The sequence below is a fragment of the Haemaphysalis longicornis genome, unplaced genomic scaffold (assembly GCF_048455015.1).
Source record: "Haemaphysalis longicornis isolate Haplotype H1 unplaced genomic scaffold, Haemaphysalis longicornis Haplotype H1 scaffold_8, whole genome shotgun sequence".
NCBI lineage: Eukaryota > Metazoa > Arthropoda > Arachnida > Ixodida > Ixodidae > Haemaphysalis > Haemaphysalis longicornis.
In genome coordinates this window covers 6,623,065-6,642,920 of record NW_027526445.1, presented here as the reverse complement: position 1 = coordinate 6,642,920, position 19,856 = coordinate 6,623,065, and the positions used below count along the sequence as shown (strand labels likewise).

Here is a 19,856-nt window from a genome sequence, read left to right as displayed (position 1 = left end):
CCTTATTAGTGGGTTTTGAGCTTCTTTGCGAGGCTCACAAATATTGTGTGGATATTTTCTTCAGGCTGTATGGCGTACATTCCCTGCTTCACATATTGGCTTTCCATATGACTGCGTGCAAGAAGGTGTATATTTGCAGCGTGAGTGGTTTATTCACATCCAAATACAAACAGAAGGTTTGGTCTACGCCCCCGCTATCGCACCTCAGATAACGTTGTCCCGAGTACTCGAAGGCGGGTTTTGTGCTCCGAATTTCTATCGTAACCATCGTTATCATAACTAACTAGCTCTCAACCTGAGCAGTTACGACATGATTACGGTGTTGATGGCTAGATATAGTCACCAACGAATACAATAAATAGTATACGTGCATATATATAACAAGAAACGAAACCCATGAATATTTCCAAGCAGCTCTTTATTGTTTTCCACCTTTTATTTCCAGGCGTAACGAACAAAATTAATCCTACTCTGTTGTCCTGGACTGAGGACCCGGCCCACTAATCATCTCGATTTTATAATTAAATAAAGTTTTCTCCTTCTCGTACTCCTCCTTCTCCTCTTGAGTGCAGCTTTCCTGTGGTGCATATATGAATATTGAGATGTGGCTGTGGGAAATGTAACGAAATATCCCTCCAGCTCTGAACGAACATAGTGTTACTGTATCTTTACCGTAGACGTGGCTCGTTTTGATCAATAAACGATCATACTGGTTAGAAGTCTGTATAAAACCATCACGCGCCTATACACACAGTGGGTTATCCGGAACTCAGCCTACAGTTTTAGGGGCCCATAGTTCATGACGGCCCACTTTCACGCCATGACAACGTAAAGTGCTGTGATACAATACTTTCGAGCCTTCGTAAAGTTTGCAAAAACTGATTTACCTTACATGCGATTACCGGGAATCGTAATGCGTTCTGCCAAAGCCGAGAGCCGCGAATTCTGGAATTTGTTTTGGTCTTGAATTTAAGCTGTTCTCGGCTACTGGCAGCTGGCTGTTCTCTTTGTTCGATATATTGGTTACAACAGAAGCACACGCCTAGCTACGACTCTTCACGCTGCGCACAAGACCGGATTCGCAAAGAATAGGGCGACGCCGGCAATGTTTCTTCCGTAGAGGTATCGAAAACTGTACGTTAAATCACGCCTTGAGCTAGCGTAGGTGATTTTAAGTTTATTATTATGATGAAAAGTTACGCACACGCACAATGTGTTGCGGACAAGCAACAGATGTCAAACAAGCGCATAGAAACAGCAGGGAGAGTGATCCCGAGTGAAGCAGACGACAAATGCGAGAATCCCTATGACGGCGTCACGGAGGCGCCCTTCGCAGCGCCGCCCGTGGTCGCACTCACCTCCAATAGCATTGCTACTCATGTGGTGTCCGCAATCAAGCAAGCGCAGGTCTAAATATTGGAACGTGCCTGTGAGACGTGGGGCCTGCTGAGTCCCGTGCACCAGCGTGAAGATGCCTGGGGCACCTGTTATGCATTCCTACTTTGCGGCCAACATGAATACTACTGATGATGAAAGGTTCAGACAATGAAACGCACGTTCGCACGCACCGCAACAGCAGCAGGCTCGTGAGGGGGCTCAGAATGATGCGCTTGGATCACTGCGAACTGCTTGGCTTCACTCTGAACCGGCCCAAATGAAACCTCAAGAACGACTTTCCCTTTTCGCTACAGCATATTTTTTTTAGGGGACGAAGTGCCCGTCGGGATAAGTTTCACCGACTACGAGAGCTCCGTCGCAAACATGGCCACTTGGGAAGTTTTGGATTGCGGAGATCTTTCGGTGTGTAGGAAGCTTGCAAGAAGTTGCGGCTGAAGACGCTGACGAAGAAGCCCAATATAGAAAAGCTCTCGTGGCGACACCGGTTCAGGTGAGGGATGTCCTTGATTTGCTGCGGATATTTGCCGGAATGCACGAGGATACAACAACGCACTGAACGCACTACAAACTTACGGCACATCCGTACGGCCGTTGCTTGCAAAGCTCATGCAGCCAGAGACCACCGACTTCTTCAGTGGAAAATAGAACTGTAGTCCCCAGGAGGCTTTTCTTGTTCACGTAAAAAAAATTGTGGTCTGTTTTCATACGCGAACGCCGCATTTCCAACAGCATTTACGCTTCGCAAATACGATGACGCATAAGCTTGCTGCACGCGCTACATTATATAATGCAGTGTACCGAATTAAGAAACAAAGATATGCTTAACTCTATTTACCGAAGTTCTCGATTTAAGGAAATAATTCGCTTGTCCCATCAACATCGTTACATCGAGTTTTCACTCTACTTCAAATACCCTTCTCGTCCACTCTTGGCCACCACCGTAGTTTAAGCATTGCCCCTTTGGTCCCGTTCGCCTGAACTAAGCCATTGTTTTGAAAGTAGCTTGAAAGGGTTAGAGGTTCTAAGGAAAACTTAGATATATATGTTTTATTTCCACCAAGTGACAATGCTATATATCTGCTCTGTATAATTCATCTGCTCGACCCCTCTTCGCGCAAATATTGTTTGTTTTCTTGTTGAAAGTGCGAGAGCACCAACAATAACCTGTAAGAATGGAGTTAGAGCGTACGGAGTTATATGGAGTTACAGCGTGCTGGAGTTATAGCGTACGAGGCAGCAAGCCCGTGTGCGGAAATGCTCTTTGAAGCTGTATCGATTGCTACAACGGGCCAATCTTGCGCAAATATTGCCCAAGTACTTGAGTTTGGAACTGCTTCAACATCAATTTCTTTGGACGTTAACAGCGGTTCTTACAATTCCCGAGCTTGGATCAGTCCGCCGTATTTATTTCTGGCTATGTTGACTGACTGCGACGATTTTCGCAGCTGTGTAGGAAGGCGAGAAAATATATAAAAAATGCGTGGTCAAATATCCTTAGCGGTATGTGCAACAGCCATATCAAGCTGCTTTCCACAACATGGCTTAGCCCAGGCGAATGTAACAAAAGGGGCAACGCACAAAATACGAAGCTGGCCAATAGTGTACGAAAAGAGTCTAGCTGTATTTATTAAAAATACGGGCTGCAAGAGAGTGCGCTGATTTTTGCAGAGAAAACGGAAAATTCATTCTCTTCTTATTTTTATCCCATCCTTCCAGTGCTGGATTTCCCATCTCGAAAAAGCTGACCGGCCAGGCGGCGGGCTGTAGCAGACGACACGCGGCTGCTCTGGGCTCATGCGGTGATTTCCCATGTGCAGACTGCCTCCTCCGATTATTGCACCTTATCGGCGGAGTCACTGGTCGGTAGCTTTGGCTAGTATCGGTTTCGAAACTTGGGGCGATCCTAGCGGCAGGGTGCTGCGGCGTAGCATTCCTTTCCCTTTCCCTCAGCGTTTCTTTGTTTCTACGCAGTCCATGCTTCTGTCCCTCCCGACGGCTGCGCAACTGCTCACCAACGCCGTTTTTTAAAAACGATAGTCTTTCTTGGGCTACTTAAAACCAGAAATTTTGGTCTGTTTGTCTGTCTGTCTGTCTGTCCGTCTCTCTGTCTGTAACTCGATTCAGCGACCCGGCCAAAGTAAAATGCTTACAGCACAATAGTCCTATACGCCTCGAGCTTTGCGATCGCTGCGCCACCTGCCGCCGCTTCTCCGCGGCGTTGACGGGATTCGCGCTGCGCGGCTGATAGGGGCTCATGCAATGTTTTGGTTCTCTTTCGCTTCTTTTTGCCCTTCCGCGCCCTGAAAAGCTGATCATGGTGGCGTCTGTAAGTAAATATTACGTTTAAGGCACTTCAAAAGCCGCTGCGTCTTGGTAGGGTGCTCAAACGCCAGCAATAGCTATCCAGGAACGCGGTCCTGCGCCCTTCTTGGCCGCTGTTACGGGCGTCAGCGACAGCAGCATCATACCATCGCATTCACCTCCTAATACGTGCGGCACAAGTGAATTCTTTTGCCGCCTCTTTCAGACCTGATACTGGCCCGTACAGTGAAAGGTATGTTTCGTTTTGCAGCGCGGACAACGAATGCGGCCTCGTTTCGAATAAATGTGTCGTAAAAAATATGATTGGGGCATGTTATTACCTAATACCTGACAATAACTTGTGCCTTTTATAGAAAGACAGGTCACGAAAACATGTTCAGTATATTTCAAGTCTGTGGGTCGTTAAATATGTGCACAACCCCACCTGATAGCAAAGACCAAGGAGAGTTAATGAAACCACGGAAAAATAAATGGCCTGCCCAGTCCGGAAGAAACACAACAGCTCGTGAGGGAATGAAAATCTTAGTGCAGCTTCCGAAATGCTAAAGACCTTCTTCTAATCTTCAGCTGGGTAGGACTCACGAGACCAACTAGTGTGCGAAATGCACTGCTATGTCGCGAGACATGGGGAGGTGGGGCAGGTGGGGGAGCGGGACGCTTACCTATCGTTGTGTACGAATGTGGAGCGAAATCAAGGAATGAACGTTTTGGTAATCACACACACAGGCTACGCGTTGACCTTGCTATAGTTTTTAGACTTCAACGAACAGCTGATCACTCGCCGGACGCTTTTTTTTTAAGTATACAAGGTCACAACTGATAAACGGTGCCGTTAGAAGAGTGGGATATCTGATAAGGCCCTCTGATTTAAGTTTGTGCTACATTCTGCAGGCTTCCTGCGTCGTATGACTATGCTTCAAAGAAACGTTTAGTTGCAGATGCGCATTACTCTAGATGCTCTTCTCCGCGCTGCTCGCGGATGATATATATAGCATACATGAATGTTTGTGTACGCTCAGCTCACGACAATATGCCCCGGCATTAATTTCTTCTTTGTCGTGCGCTGATCCCGGGTATAATTTTGGATTATCCATCCCACTTATTTCGTAGAACGTTCATGAAATTTATATCCACGGTAGTGATCAATATCTGAGGTATGATATTGGCAAGCACAACTGGCGTGCTGTCACGTATGAATGCTCCGTTATGTTATATAAGCGCACAAAACTGATTTACGTCGTAGTGTATAGCCATAAGATCACCATTTGAGGAAAGTATGCTTACAGAGACACTGTTAGTAAATTTCAGGGCAGTGGAATCATAATCATCTCCATGTGCATATCCCGGTTTCGCGACGCCGACTTGTGACGCACATCTGGCGCTTGTACAGACCGAATGTACCAGACTATGACCGCGTCACACACATTTACTCTCTCGTAAATGTGCCACATTTGCGAACAGAGTGACTTCTCCACATAAATATGTATTTCCAACGCCTACAAATGGTAAATCTCAGTTGTAAACGGGCTCTGAAAGCAGCGGTAACAGTGGGGAGCGGGCCAGAGACTCCCGCGGCTGCTTTCGAAACGGGCCACTAGGGGGATTTGAGTGGCGCCCCTACAGGCCGCACTCGAGGCGTATATACTCACAGCCAATTGTAGATGTCCAAGCCGGTGAATATGTTTATACTTGTCAACTTTCTTGACAAGAACAAGACATTACGTAAATATAGCACAGGAAATTACTACACATGGGATATTTACAGTGTTCCTTTATTAAAATATTCCTGGATGCTTGCTTTTCGATAGCAAATCATATTCTACATCTACTGCAGAACAACGCGTACCGCCTGCTTTTGCCTGTGCCACCCCCTGACGGCATATGAGAAATCACGCGGCAACAGAAAAGAAAGGTTTCACTAGCTAGGTTTCACGTTCTGCTTGGAACGCACGTCGCGCACGGCAACGCAGTTTATAAACCTTGAAGTCGGCCGCTTCGATTCACGTGCGTCTCCGCCGTACTGCAGCGCTGGCATCGAGGAATCCCGCCTGTAGCAGTGGAACACGGTAAATTCAAATCGCCTTGAGCAAACCTTTAGTGTAATTACCTTAGGACGAGCTAGACGGAACAGCAACAGCATGAGAGGTGAGCGGGAAAGCGAAGGGGGGCATTTCCTTGGCAAATGTCTACAAAGACTATTGTCTTTTGACGACATTTGCGACAAAAGGAGCAGATACGCGGCCATTTTTTTTACGCGCGTCTTCTAATTGTGGTGCTGCCTGATTTTCTCCTAAGGGTTCGGTAAGATCGAAGCTTCGGTGGTTTTCTTCAGGTGCGGCCATGTTTTTTCGCCTCCTCGTCCAGCGTCTGGGGTCGGCTCCTGCTTACAAAGGTCTCTGACCTTTCTTTTCGATACGACCTCCGGTATGACGTGCACCGGGTATCTCTCGAATACTGTATGGGGACAGCATCCGGCTTGAACCGGAGTTTGTCGCGAGGGATCTCGTTCACAACGCCGTTCACTGTTATCTTGAAGGAACGCTCAATGCAATTATCATCAAAGTGCTTTTGACGTACTACCGCATTTGGCGTCAACTTCCTCTCCGCTGCATTGATCCGCTTCTCCAACTCTGACAACCGTGAAGGGTGTGGTCTCTACCTCACAATATGCACCACCCTAGCATTGCATAAAGCATGCACTCATGCACATTGCGAGGAGCCACCGCGGGTTCGAGCTATTTCAGAACGCTCACGGAACTGAGACGCCGTCGCGCCAGCTCAACACCGCCTCTGTTGGGCAGGTGGAGTAGGGGGCGACAAAGGAATAAGCCCAGTGTAGTATATCAGAAGGCGTTTATTCGCGCCAACCCCTTAAGTTGCATCTCAACATCCCCGTGGGTGAAAAGGGGCGATAGGCGATCTGGCGCCACGCGCAAGAGTGCGCGCCCTCGGCGCGCTGAACCGGTGGGCTCAGCAATAAGGGCAAAATCTGGGGTGCTGGACGATGGGCTCGCAATAGAAAGACACTGTCCTTCCGTTCCCAGGCGCGTACCGCACGGCGCGATCGTCGAGTGTGAGGTACGGCTAGTATGTGAGTGAACGGACTGAGGATCAACCGAAGGCACGGGCCGGCAGCCGGAAGGGCTAGCGGGCTTAGAGCCGGCGCAAAAGAGCTGCGACCGGGCGGTGAGGAAATAGTTACGCACCTTCGGCTGTCCTCCTGAGCGTCTCCCCGAACGGGCCCCCGCGCAGGGCGCGCGTTCGCGTCCCGGCGAGGGTGGTGTTCGGGAATTGTTCAAACAGGCCAATGAGGTGAGGTTAGCTCCAACACCAGGGCGGAGCCCCCGCTGCGTGACAGTGTTTTATCGCCGCAACGGTTGCAGGAGTTTTAGAAGACGGCTCGGCTCTACACAGTGGCGCCGAGACGAGCCGGCAACTCGAAGGAGAGAGGGGGAAAAGAGCCGCGCAATGACAGAAGCCTAGCGATCGCGCAATGGCTCGGGCGCCAGGACCCCCACAAGGGTCAGTCGATGTTTCAAAGAGCGACACATATTCCCTGTTGGAACGGTACCCGCTAGTGCACAGCGGAACAAAACACTTGCTTTCCTTTCGCCGCTTCTTTACGCTTGCCATAATTGGAGCTGAAGTTGGCACACACGCATTCAATAAACAGATGACAAAGGCATCAGCATAAAAGTAAAACACTTAGGCAAAGACGAGGACGCGCGTACGATTCCCGGCCACGCGGTCGCTATCTGATGGAGGCGAGAAACAAAAACGCCCGTGTGTGTGACATTTCGGCGCACGATAAAGATCCCCAGGTGGTCAAAAGTAAATCCCCAGCCCTCCACTACGGCGTGCCTCATCGCCTGCGTTGCGTCGGCAAGCTAATAAACCCTACAATCAACAAATAATTACTGGAGGCAAAGAAGGTGCGCACACCCAGAACCAGACATCCACAATATAGAGCGCGATAGCAATAAATGAGCCACCGCAGCCGGCGAACCAAACGTACCAACACGGAAAACCGCGGCGGAGCGATAGCGGTGGCACTATGGTCTCTAGAAATATTTAAGGCACGCTCCGTATAGACCATTCCAACCAGGGCGCCGCAATCTTTCGTGCTCAGCGCCCTCTCGTAGCTGGCCGATTTTCTGGCTTGGGCGTTTGCTCCGCGGCGCATGGGCGACAACGGCGGCTCGGTGAAATTTGCGTTGTAGGGCGTTTTACGTTCATTCCCGTAATATAATTTAAATAGGAAAGTTGTTGCGTAGGACCAGTTCAAGCGATCTGGCTCAAATTGGTGGCTTGTTGGGCCGCGGGGGAGCTGAAATTCGCCTCGAGGTAGCGTGGTCCATGGTGGGTAAACGATTCCGTGTCGAACATATGTTTGCAATACTTCGACACATTTTTTTTGTTTGCGTATGTGTGTCCGTGATAGCGTATAGCGGGTATTTTCATCGCTTTACTCCAAAAACTGCTGTTTGTTAAAACGATCTAACCGTTATTCGCTCGGCGACCATGGGCAACAAGCAGAAGCGCGTGTCAGTGTAACAGACTTCAGGCTTCATATCCCTGCAGGGGTTAATACAGGTAGTTTTGGGTGAGCTTTTGCAAGTATTTGGCACATTAAACAGTTTGTATTACATCTTATCGATATATGAACACCTTACCCTCAGCCAGCACTGCCGCTAACTATAAACAAAACTTCCTTTCTCTAGAATTTTGAGCTGCTCTATAGAACAATTTAGCCATGCATCTAATGCACAACATAAATAAAATAAACGACACAGCTCCTGGAGAGCGCATATAAGGACATATTAAGCGTCCGCCGCTAGGCAACCAGATAAGCGTTCGCTTTTGCGTTGCTTAGTTAGATGTAGCTGACAGAGACATTACATTTGGGTGACAGACTGAACTCTTGGCTGGAGTGAGTGAATGAACAACTTTATTTTGCCCGAATCAGGGATGGGAGAAGAAAGGAGGTAGAATCCTCTTCAGTAGCCCCCTTCACCCTTCCCGTCAGATTTTCCGGGTAAAGGGACAACCTAGGGAGGTGTCACTGTGAAAATCGCCATGCAAGGCCAGCCCACGCAAAACGTGGAGCTGCGTTTACCGCAATGTACCCGCAGCAATGGTGGAGATGTTACTAATACCACCTCCGGCAGAGGCAAGTTTTAGTGAGATATTTAGGTTTGAAAGAAGGAAGAAGAATTTGCTGCAACTACTCCAAAGTAGGTGTACAGAAAGAGCTCAGCAGAACGAAATTGCCTTAAATCTCGCGTGTTAAAGCACACAAGCAACTCAAAAGATCCTAGACTGGCTCATTTATTGCAATTTCAATAAAATCATGCGTAAAGTAGGGGTAAATCCGCACGCGCGATGCGTACAGAGCGTAGTCAAGGCAAAGAAGCAGCCGCGCCAAACCCGCCTTGATCGGCGCGCACTCTCCAGAGAGGGGGAAAGGCGTCCCGCGCCCCGCGACCGCTGCGTGCGAGAGTACGTTTCCCCCTCGCCCGATGGAACGGTCTATATGATGTTTTTTTTTTTTTTTCCACAGCTTTGGTCTTTCGCACGTACGCGGAACTCCCGCCCGCACGCACGCGGGCATGAGATCGCCGAGCAGTCGAATACAGGAAGGACGGGGAAAAGCTGCCGCCAAACAAACACGAGGGATGCGGTGGAGTCGGAGACCGCCGCCGGCGCCAACGTTTTTAAGTATCCATAAACGTTGGCCGGCGCAGCCGACCATGGAGGTCACGTGCTGGTCCGACTCCGGCGGCTTGACATAGGGAAACGGCGGAGGGAGCGGCTTCAACGGAGGTGGGCTTGCGAATGCTAGCTGCGTGACGTCATGCCGTCTTCTAATATTTTTTCCTCCATGCACTAGCCAGTATATTCCAGGCACTATACACATACCAAAGAACTGGCGGCGGCCATACCGCTCGCCCAACTTTCGCGCCTGCGGCCATTCCCGAGCGGCCCAGGAGGCAGCGACCGGCTGCAGGCGTAAAAGTTGGGCGAGCTCCAGGTGCGGCGGCCGGCACGCTGCGCTCCAGCGTAAACGTTGCTGCGGCCCGCCCCGGCTGCCGCGGAAAAATGACGTCAGCAGTGCCCGCGACGTCACCAAGCTCCCTTCTCCCTCGCCACTCGTTGCCACTGACGATTGATACATTTTTAACATGGAAGAAAAAAAATGTCCTCCATGGTTTTTCAGACATGTGCCACTAGGGGCGGATTTGGCGTTGTTGGCGCGAATTGTGCGGTAACATGGTGGATGCTACAGAGGCCAGCCCGTTGCGGAGTGGCGACTCCTCACCACTTATTCAAAATTCTTCGCGGCGCGTTGCAGCCACGGTCTCGCTGGTTCCCTTTAAGAGAGGACTGCAATGTATATAGGAAAAAGCTTCGCTGGTCGGCTTCCACAGCGACAGTGGAAGTGCACCATTCCACGACAGGAGGTGGCCACTTTCGTTTTCTATAGCGATATTCGTCATCATCATCATCAGCCTTTGGACGCCCAGTGCAGGGCAGATGCCTTTTGCCGGATCTACGATTGTCACGGTCCTGTGCTAACTCCCACGAGTTTATGCCATCAAGCTTCTTGATCTTCTCTGCCCATTTAACTTCCTGCCGCCCCCTGCCACCCTTGCCTTCTCTAGGGATCCACTCTGCTATCCTTAATGACCAAGGGTTATCTTGCGTTCGCATTATATGCCCTGCCTACACCTATTGCTTCTTCTTAATTTCTACTAATATGTCCTTAACACGCCTTTCTTCCCTAAATAAACTTCTAAAAGGTTATTATTGTTATGTGATTTTGTTATTATTGCGGTGCTATTACGTTATTATTGTGTTAACATTGCGGATAGGCTGATGATATGCGCCCAATCTGTGTCTCTCCAGAACGAGAAATTGAAGCTCCACGTCGGCGCCATCCCCCGGGCATTCGAAAGACTGACGGGGTAACTGGCAAAGCCGAAAACACTGCCACGATCATTAAAAGTCAACCCACGTTCACAACGAAGTCTGTTGTCGTAGCCAAACAACGATAGACGTAAAGCTACTGTATGTATGGTGTCTTTTACGATATTTCTATGATGTCTCCGATTTTCCTGCATCCATTGCGCGATTGCCACCAACTTAGTAAATAAACACCTGTACAGCACACCTGTGGTGAGCTTGCGTAGTACCTACTGCACGCGCCCATAAGCTATCTGCTTTTCCCAGCCAGCGGTAAAAGTTTCATGTCATCTGTGTTTAGTACCCACAGAGTTTTATACTAATACATCCTAGAGGGAAATCTGGCGCCACTATCTAGGGGAGCCGCGCTTCGGCAAGCGTTCCCTCATGTACAGGGCAGGCACGTTCCACTTGTCCTTGGAATGTCTCATGAACAGGCTGAAAAGTTGGCTCTGGCTGCAAAAAAGGCAATAATGTTACTGTAGAGGGTTCATGAAATTTGTTTTGTTATTCTAAAATTGAACTTCCAAAGAGATTAAGTTGTCATGATTATGTAGAAGCTTTATGACGGATGAACGAGAGAAAAATATTGCCCTTTTTTGTTGATTTTGGCTTCGAGACAAAAAAAAAGCCACGTAGGCGAGAAACATCGCTAGCGGCAGTGGCGCCGCCTACGGCGGTCCGCGACTGCACCGACAGATTTCCCACTTGTATATATTAGTATGAAACTCTATTGCGTACCCGAAGTCTACGTTGGCGAAATTTTGACAATCAAATCAGTTATTTCGAGTTCTTAAAACCCGAGCATGGGTAGGTGTGCCTGCGCGCACTTTTTAACTTGCCTTTGGGCAAGTTAAAACACGTGTGCGTTTTTATCTTTTACACACCCTACATTCTTGCTCAGCACAGAAGTCACCAAAGGTTGCAATATCTGTCCCCCTCCGAGCGACTTTTACGCTGCTTGCGTTTATCAAACGTTTTTTTTTTTTGCTGCTTCTTGCTTCATACTCACTTTTTAGATGTAGATTTCTGTTATTACTATATTACGCCGTGCCGTCAGATCACGCGGTTGCAGGGCTTAAACAACGCGCTAAGAAGCCAGGTTTGTAAAGGCTACGGACAGTTAAGTTTGGTGATGATTGATAGTGGTATCCCTTTTTTAGCGGAGTGATGACGCGTCATCTTACCAATTAAACTAAAAATAAACTAATAAACGTATGTTTCGTACCATTAGGCACAAAATACCCATTTTTTCTGTTACAGGTGGTAGCTGTCCTAGGCAATATTCCCATCTCTGCTTTTCGTCCACCGGCATTCTAATCTCGTTTTCGTCACCTCGACAGCCTTGAATTTAACTTCCTCTATGCTACCCTTAAATACTACGGCTTCTAGAAGTCGATTATTTCCCTCTAGATTTGGACGGATGCCCTCGCATTCTAGCGCTATGTGCTGCATAGTTTGTTTCTTTACTGCAGCCCATGCATACCCAATCACTTTGTGAATACTTCCCATAAAAGCTCTTAGTCTGCCAGCAACGTGCTTCAAACAGCAAAGCACTGCGTATGGAATTATCGCAAAAATTTTCCTTTCTGATGTCTAATTTCTCAGCCCTGTACATCTCTAACAAAGTTTTAGCTTCTATTTTGTCTCTCCATTTATTCGTTCCTATTTGCCTTGCCTCGTTTTAAATGCGAATGCATTTATTAGCCGGGGGTTGTCTTGCTCCGTTGGCCGGCGTGCGCCTGCATTCCTCCAGCGCGAGCGCACCACATGAGCGCGCGCTTCGTAGTTCTGCCTTCGTCGTCGTCGTCGTCGTCGTCGTAAATGCCAATGCATTTCTTAGTCGGGAGCTCGAGACGCCGTTGCCGCGCAGCTGGACGCGGCTATGGAAAGTGTGCGCGTGCGCTCCAAACCCTCTGACCCCATAGTCTTGGTTGGCGACTTCAACGTTGACGTGCGCAAGAAGAGTGGCGAGTGGCTGGGCGAGTACATGCAGACCAGGCACTCTATGCATTATCTCTCTGCCGGCTTCGACACGTGCCCCACTACCATTCACGGGAGTTGCATTGATCTGGTCTTTACGCGAAACTGTGACGCGCGTATGCTTCTCAAAGACCCTTTGACCGTGCACTTTAGCGATCACAAGGCAGTGATTGTGGCCGTCAGGTACAACGATAACACAAACAGGTGCTGATGAATAAATGATTACGTTCACACTCTCGTCATTAATTACGCCATTACTCGCAACACACTCATCGGTGCACCCAATGCATTCGCATTTCTGCACGATTCACTTCGGGGAGGTGCGGAGGAATTTTTTTGGTTTATCTTGGCTGTCTTGGATTCTCCACTGTTCTTTCCGTATTTCATCGCTAGACTTATAGCCTTCCTTAGCCACTGCGTGTCCACAATTTCATGTGTAGGTACCTAAAAACTTTAGCTGTCCACCTACGTTGATCCAATGCTCTCAGCCTAATCTCAAAACATATTTTACTCTGCGCTTGTCGAACTTCAAACGACACCCAGTTCATATCTCCCTGCATTGCTTCGTTTGTTGTTTTTCCATGCGGTTCTAATGCGAAATGACCTACCGTTCTCTGGTTCACTTCAAGGCCTGCTAGAGCGTCTGATTTTAGGCATAGGGCTGCATTCGCAAATGTGAGACGCGGAACCACTACCCCCTTCCACACTCCTCTCACTACTTCATATTTGTTACGCCCCACAGAGCTCTATGCTTCATATAGCTACGTTTAGTTTTTCCTTACCCTTAGGTTTCTCCTCGTGAGTTCTTAAGTAGTTATCTCCTTCGTTTATCTACACTCCAAATATTTATATTCCTTCACTCTGCGTAATTCGATATGCTGGATTGACACTGCGTAGTGCTAGTGTCATTTAAAACCATTATTCCCGATTTTCCTGCGGTAGAATTTAACCCGAGGTCAGTGGCTTCCTGACCATTCACATTTATGAGCCGTTCCGTATCACTCTGGTTGTCAGCTAAAACAAAAACGTCGTCTGCGTATAACATTTTAAGAATGCGCTCTTGTACCACTTCGCCTTGCAACATATGGGTTAGGCTGAATCCTACTTCACTTTCTTTCAGTTTCGTTTCTAATCTTGCCATGTAAAGCATAAACAGTATTGGGCTTAAAGGGCATCCCTGTTTCAGTCCCCGATGGGTGTTGATCTGCTGTGGACATTTCTGCCCTTCCCATGTGAATACCACTCTGTTTTATTTATAAAGTGCTAAAAGAAACTGTATTAACTCGTCATGTAATCCCTGTAGTTTCAGCATTCTCCACAGCAGTTCTCTGTTTACGTTGTCATATGCGCCTTTAATGTCCGAGAACATAATCCATAATGGTCTATTCTGCTCTTTCCAAATTTCAATGCACGGTGTTATCACGAACAAATTATCATCCAAACGCCTGTCTTGTCTAAATCCATTCTGCAGTTCCCCAAGGATTTCGTTTGCTTCCATCTATGCTTGAATTTCTGATTTTATCGCCTGTATTACGGATCTATACACCACTGACGTTACTGTTAGTGAGCGGTCTGTATGAATGAATACTGGCTTTGTTACCTCTCCCTTCATAGCGAGCGCAGCGCCAGTCGCGGCAGACCCGCGCCACTCTGGGTCGGTCCCGTCGTGCCGATCGCCTTAAGCATCCGTGGACGTGCCTTCGCGAAGGCGGTTGTCATTACCTCATTGGCGCGCATACCTGCTACATATTGCAACGAAGTCATGCAGAAATGTTATATAGTAGCGGGAAGCCTTTAAATGAAACGGGGCGCTGATGGAATGCTGTCGCGTGGCTGTCGAGAGCGTAGGTTTACACAGCTGTGGCGATCGTGTCGAAGGCTTTGATTTCTCCCGCGGATTTTTCTCCTGCTTTTGTTTTAGATATAACGCCATGGGTTCTGCATCCTAAAAAGGCTACAGTAAGGGAGCGGATTACATGCTGCTCTTATGTACGGGCAGCGTATTGCGGGCATATAGTTTCTTACAGTATACACTAGAGAGGAATCTGGCGCTACCGTCTACGCGGCTCACATCAAGGTCGTCTGTGTCGTCATGGGCCGCCATTATACATCGCGCTCGCCTTGGTTTCATCATTCACTTGGATTGAAACGCGTTAGTGACCGCAAATTTAAACAAAGTGCCACAAAAACGCGAAGAATAGTGTGCAATTATGAAAGTGAAAAATAAAAACCGGCTGTTTTAAAACTAAGAAAAAAAGAAGTAAAGCGTATTTTTGCCGGAACGGTTGTGCCTGCTATTCCACAGGCCAAGGTTGTAGTTACAAACAATGTTATTATTTGGGGGTAAATCATTAGAGAATGAAATCTTATTAATTTTACCATTATTTCAAAAAGGAAGTTGTTTGAAGAGTTTCGAAAGCTTTTTGAGCGTGCCTATGAAAACGTTGCCTTCATGGTGAACAGGTGCACCGCGACCACCAGCTAGTATAACAAGGAAAATGAAAACGTGGCGTTAAACAGTCGCGGACGATGACAAGATAGGACGCATACAAGGGCCCGTATCTTGTCTTCGTCGAAGTACGTTTTGTTTCTTATTTTAGTCGGCTACAAATTTCGCGGCGGCATATTACCCGCTCAGTCATGCGTCCTTCGAGTGCGGCATGACCAACATCAGGTGCGATCACGCACTGCCTGCTGTTTCACAGGACACGGCTACCACAGAACAGGGACGATTTCGGCTTCCTTGTAGCTCGTAAACGTGTGAATGCATAGTGAAGAAAGCAAATTCCAAAAACCGCTTAATAATCCAGTTGTCATGCCAAGCACAAGCCAAAAAGGATGTCTTCCCATGAACCCCCACGACGACATGGCTTACGAGGCGCAGTTTCCTCTCTAGTATACTTACTAAGAAACTCTGTGATTGCGTAATGGTTAGCAGGCGCAAAATACACATAATATATAGCGCATTAAATGTTTTGACGACAAAGACCCCCAAACAAGGTCATAACAGCGTAATTTTTCAGAAAGTGGTTCTACTCTGCTTCATGCAATATTTCTTGTGCTTAGATCGTTGTATTAAATATTTGTAACGACGTATGGGGCCGACACTTAAGGCGTTGTAGTTCCAAAGTGTTCCGTCAGCTATTGAATAGCATAAAATCGTCTGCTCTTCTTGCAACAGAAAATATGAAATTGTTTTCTAAGCCACTGAAAAGCTACAAACATAAGACGTGCGGCAATAAAATGGGGAAACGCAGGAAGAAATTTTCGCACAGGTGGATAAGGTAGAGGAAGACAAACTTTATCCCATCCGCTGTGATTGCGGTCACAACCGGACCAGTGAGCGATCTCCTCAGGGAACAAAATGTTTTTCCCGCGACTTTTGCTTCAAAGGTGTTACCAATAATGAAAGCGCTACAACATTTTCCAACATAGTGTAACGGAGTATTTTGGTCACATACTGCCGCTACTGTAGCATGAAGATTGCAGTGAAGAAGTCGAAACGTTGAAGAGGTTTTAAAGGTTAACTTGTTTACTTTACTGATGACATTGGTGACATTTAGCACATACGAACTTGAAACAATTACACTTATTACATAGATGAAAAAGACAGTCAAAAGAGTAAGGGTACTTAGCGGGACATAGCTGGCGGGCGAAGGGCTCCCGGCGGGAGGGCACGACGACGGGCGGCAGAGTTTCTGAAGTGAGCTGGTGCAGGCCGCCCTCTCGCGCTCGGCTCAATAGCCAGAGGGGCCGCGCTATATTTGCTTCAAGCTGTCCGGTGGGGGACGTATTGGGGGAAAAAGCGCATCCTAGCGTGTGCGGACTGCGTGGAAAAAGGCTTTCTGCAGCCAATCGAGGAGACGCTTCTTAGCTCCAATCAGACATGTCCCCGCCAAAGTGAAATGGAAAAAATCACACACAGAAGACACAAAGTTCAAACTCGAAGGCGCCCGTTTCTGGCAAAAGAATTACTGGTGAGAATAAAGTAAAGGTATACCAACTCGAAAAGGAGAAAAGACAGGCGGCCGTTTGAACGCGACCGAGGGTCGGAGAACATAGCGGCCCGCGTAGGCGCGCAACGGGGGTGTCGGAGACGCCAGTGCGCACGGTAACAGAAGCCGAGGCGATGGTTCGCTTCCCCCAACAGCCGCGACGCTCGGTTTCTCTCTCTCTCTCTCAGTCGGTCAGCGCGCAGACACAAACTTCGCATGCGCTTAGAAAAAAAAAGGGGGCCAAGGCATCGCCGCGTCCGAACCGCTTTTACACACAACACTTTGGAGGAAGAGCCCTGGCTGCGGGCACAGAACGCAAAAAACGAACGAACAACATCAAGAGCCCTCGGCTTCGCGACAATAGGTCTCACGACGGGCCCGTCAGAGTAGAAAGAAAAAAATAACCGAATATGAGCCTTCTGTAATTTATTCCGATTTGGATATTAGTCGTTGTGCTTACTCCTTTTCCCACCCCATCACCCAATAAAATTCTTGTGGTAGCCTTCTCTTGAAGAGTTTCTTTTTTCTTTGGGAAGGGTGCAACATAGACCGAAAGCCATTTATTTTCCCTATCCATAAGGCTGGAAAGAGGATAGTTTTCTGTCTTATATTGCTCCTGCATAATGGAACGACCATACATGAAAACCAGATAACACGTCGAGCCTGGTGCCCCCCCGTATTATAATGCTGATGTTACATTTGAAGTCGGGGCTTTAACATCGGCATTGGGATGTATGTCAAGTCTCGAGGACTGGAAAGTCCCCCAGACTTTTTATTCCACCGTACATCCCACCTTTTAACGTCAGCACTCCCACTAGACGCAAACAAATGCGAATTTTCTACTGCTACGTGCATGGAGCATCACATTTGTATCAACGACCGATGTGTAACACCTCTATGATCTAGTTAGTAGATCTGCAGTCGCACGTTCACTCACATGGATGGAATGCCCTACGGAAGCATCGCGCAACATTATTGCAAACAAACCTCCTCTTTGGTAGATTTAAAAAATATCAACTACGCCTTCTTTTTGAGTAAACAATGCCGGTCTTCACCGAGTTTTTACAACAGGCAGGATGCACTAGCGTTTCTCTTGTGGGAATCACGGCCAGACGGTCTTTATTTTATTTCCCATGCGCGAGGTGAACCGAATAAATCCTTCTTCATTCACCTTCACTGTGGCGCAGAATTTACTATCACGTATTTCGTTTTAAACACCTAAGCGGCGAGTGATGTCGCGCATCTCGTGTGCAAAAAGAGGAGCGCGCCCAGCAAGGAGCGTACTGGCTTGCAGGTAGCGACCCAGTGTCGCCCATAACTGCCGACGGTGGCTCTGGGTATCGCGGCCTCCATGTCACCCTCTGGTCGCTGTAGGGTGCCTATACCTACCTGCTCAGCAAACCAGCTCACCCAGTGCTATATACCTACCAGGGGTGCAACGAGAGGAAGGAAGGCTTACGGGTTTTTAACCCCCCCTCCATCCCTCATCTCCCGTCTCCGAATTTTGCCACGCGGTCTGCATGGCGACCAGCAAGCACCTAGGCCGGAACCCATCCTAGGATTTTGTCAAGAACGCTGGAATCCTGTCTGAAGAGCGCATCCGCCCTCCACTGATGGCCCATTTCCCTCCTGGCATGCCTACCTCCTATGCAAGGACTTCATCAACGCTGGTGTTCAGCAAGCGCGGGCTGCGCTACGCCACGGAGAGTCGCTGCTCAGAACAACCTATGCCAGTTTTGGAGCGATACCGAAGGCCTGGCTGATTCAGTACTCCATGCAACCAGGGCCGCAACCGCAAACAAGTGCGCTAGCTACATTGGGCTTCGTCTTCCCCCCTCCCCCTGGTCGATAAGGTGCGAATTTTACTGCTAATTCACTGCTGCCGCGCCGTTCTTGGGCAAAGACGGTCTATTGCCACACCTACAAAAAATGCTTTGCTGCACAAGCGGTGCTGCAGCTGCAAATTTGCAGTAAAATTCGCACTATCTAGAACGGGCTCTCTGTATATACGTATACTTTTTTGCCAGTGACACGTTTGTTACCCTGATCAGAATATAATCTTCTCGTTTTTTTCTCACGACAATTCTTCATTTTGACGTAGATATGCGTGAATAATTTTGGAACATATTGATTGTGGGGTTTAACGCGCCGACGCAACGCAGGCGATGAGGCGCGCCGTAGTGGAGGGCTCCGGATTAATTTTGACCACCTGGGGATCTTTAACGCGCGCCGAAATCTCGTACACACAGGCATTTTTGCTTTTTGCCTCCATCAGAAAAGCGGCCACTACAGCCGGGAATCGAACCCGCGACCTCGTGCTCAGCAGCGCAACGCCTTAGCCACTGAGCGACCACGACTGGTGCGATAACATTTGTGCTCATGTAACTGGGTTACCCACTCGTGTAATGAATCAAACTTCTGTCTACATGTTGGTTCCCAGACATTTGCAGATTCTCTACATCAAAATCAGACAGGAATGTCATGCATGGTCACAGCATTCACGCTAAAATATGTTTAGGTCTATTGCAGTTACACATTGGCGAAGGGTGGATTTGTAAAATAACATGGAATGTAATATACAATTTTTACTCAGACTGAAACGTACAAACGCTAGAGATATATTTAAGTTGCATTCCTGTTTGGAAGGCAAGCAAACACAGAAGCTTATAATAAAAAACGTTTGCTAAATTGTGCCAAGGTTTCTTTTTAAGTGTTTTTTGTAATGGTAAACTCTGCACACGTCCTTTTTCTTACCCCTTATTTTTTTTAATGCTACGGATTATAATTTATTTGTACAGTGAACAAAGAGTCGTATAGTGCGGAAGCCTGAAAATTTCGTTTTGCTTCTCTACATCTTCGGAAAAATTGAGCCTGCGAAGCGGTTTGGAAGGCTTCAATCTCGGCACACCGAATCATACGGCCGTATTCATTGTTAATCACAGCTCAAAGGACGGGACAGACAGAAAGATCAACCACTGGACAGTCTGTACCGTCCTTTCTGTCTGTCCCATCCTTTGCGCTGTGATTAAGTATGAACACGTACCAACTCGCCCAACTTGCAACTGTCATACGGCCGTTGTTGCGGCGCTTAAAGCACAGACTTTGTTAGCGCCCATACGGAAAAAAAAGCAAGCGCGAAGGCGGATGTAGAAACCTGGAACATCTAGCGATTCGTGCACAGTTAATGATGTTATT

General features: G+C 48.0%; 1 protein-coding gene across 3 annotated transcripts in view; it reads right to left on the bottom strand.

Annotated features, from left to right (window-relative positions):
* LOC144149912 (medium-chain acyl-CoA ligase ACSF2, mitochondrial-like) overlaps positions 1 to 19,856 on the bottom strand; it is a 197,421-nt gene that overhangs the window by 86,462 nt on the left and 91,103 nt on the right. The window lies entirely within an intron of this gene.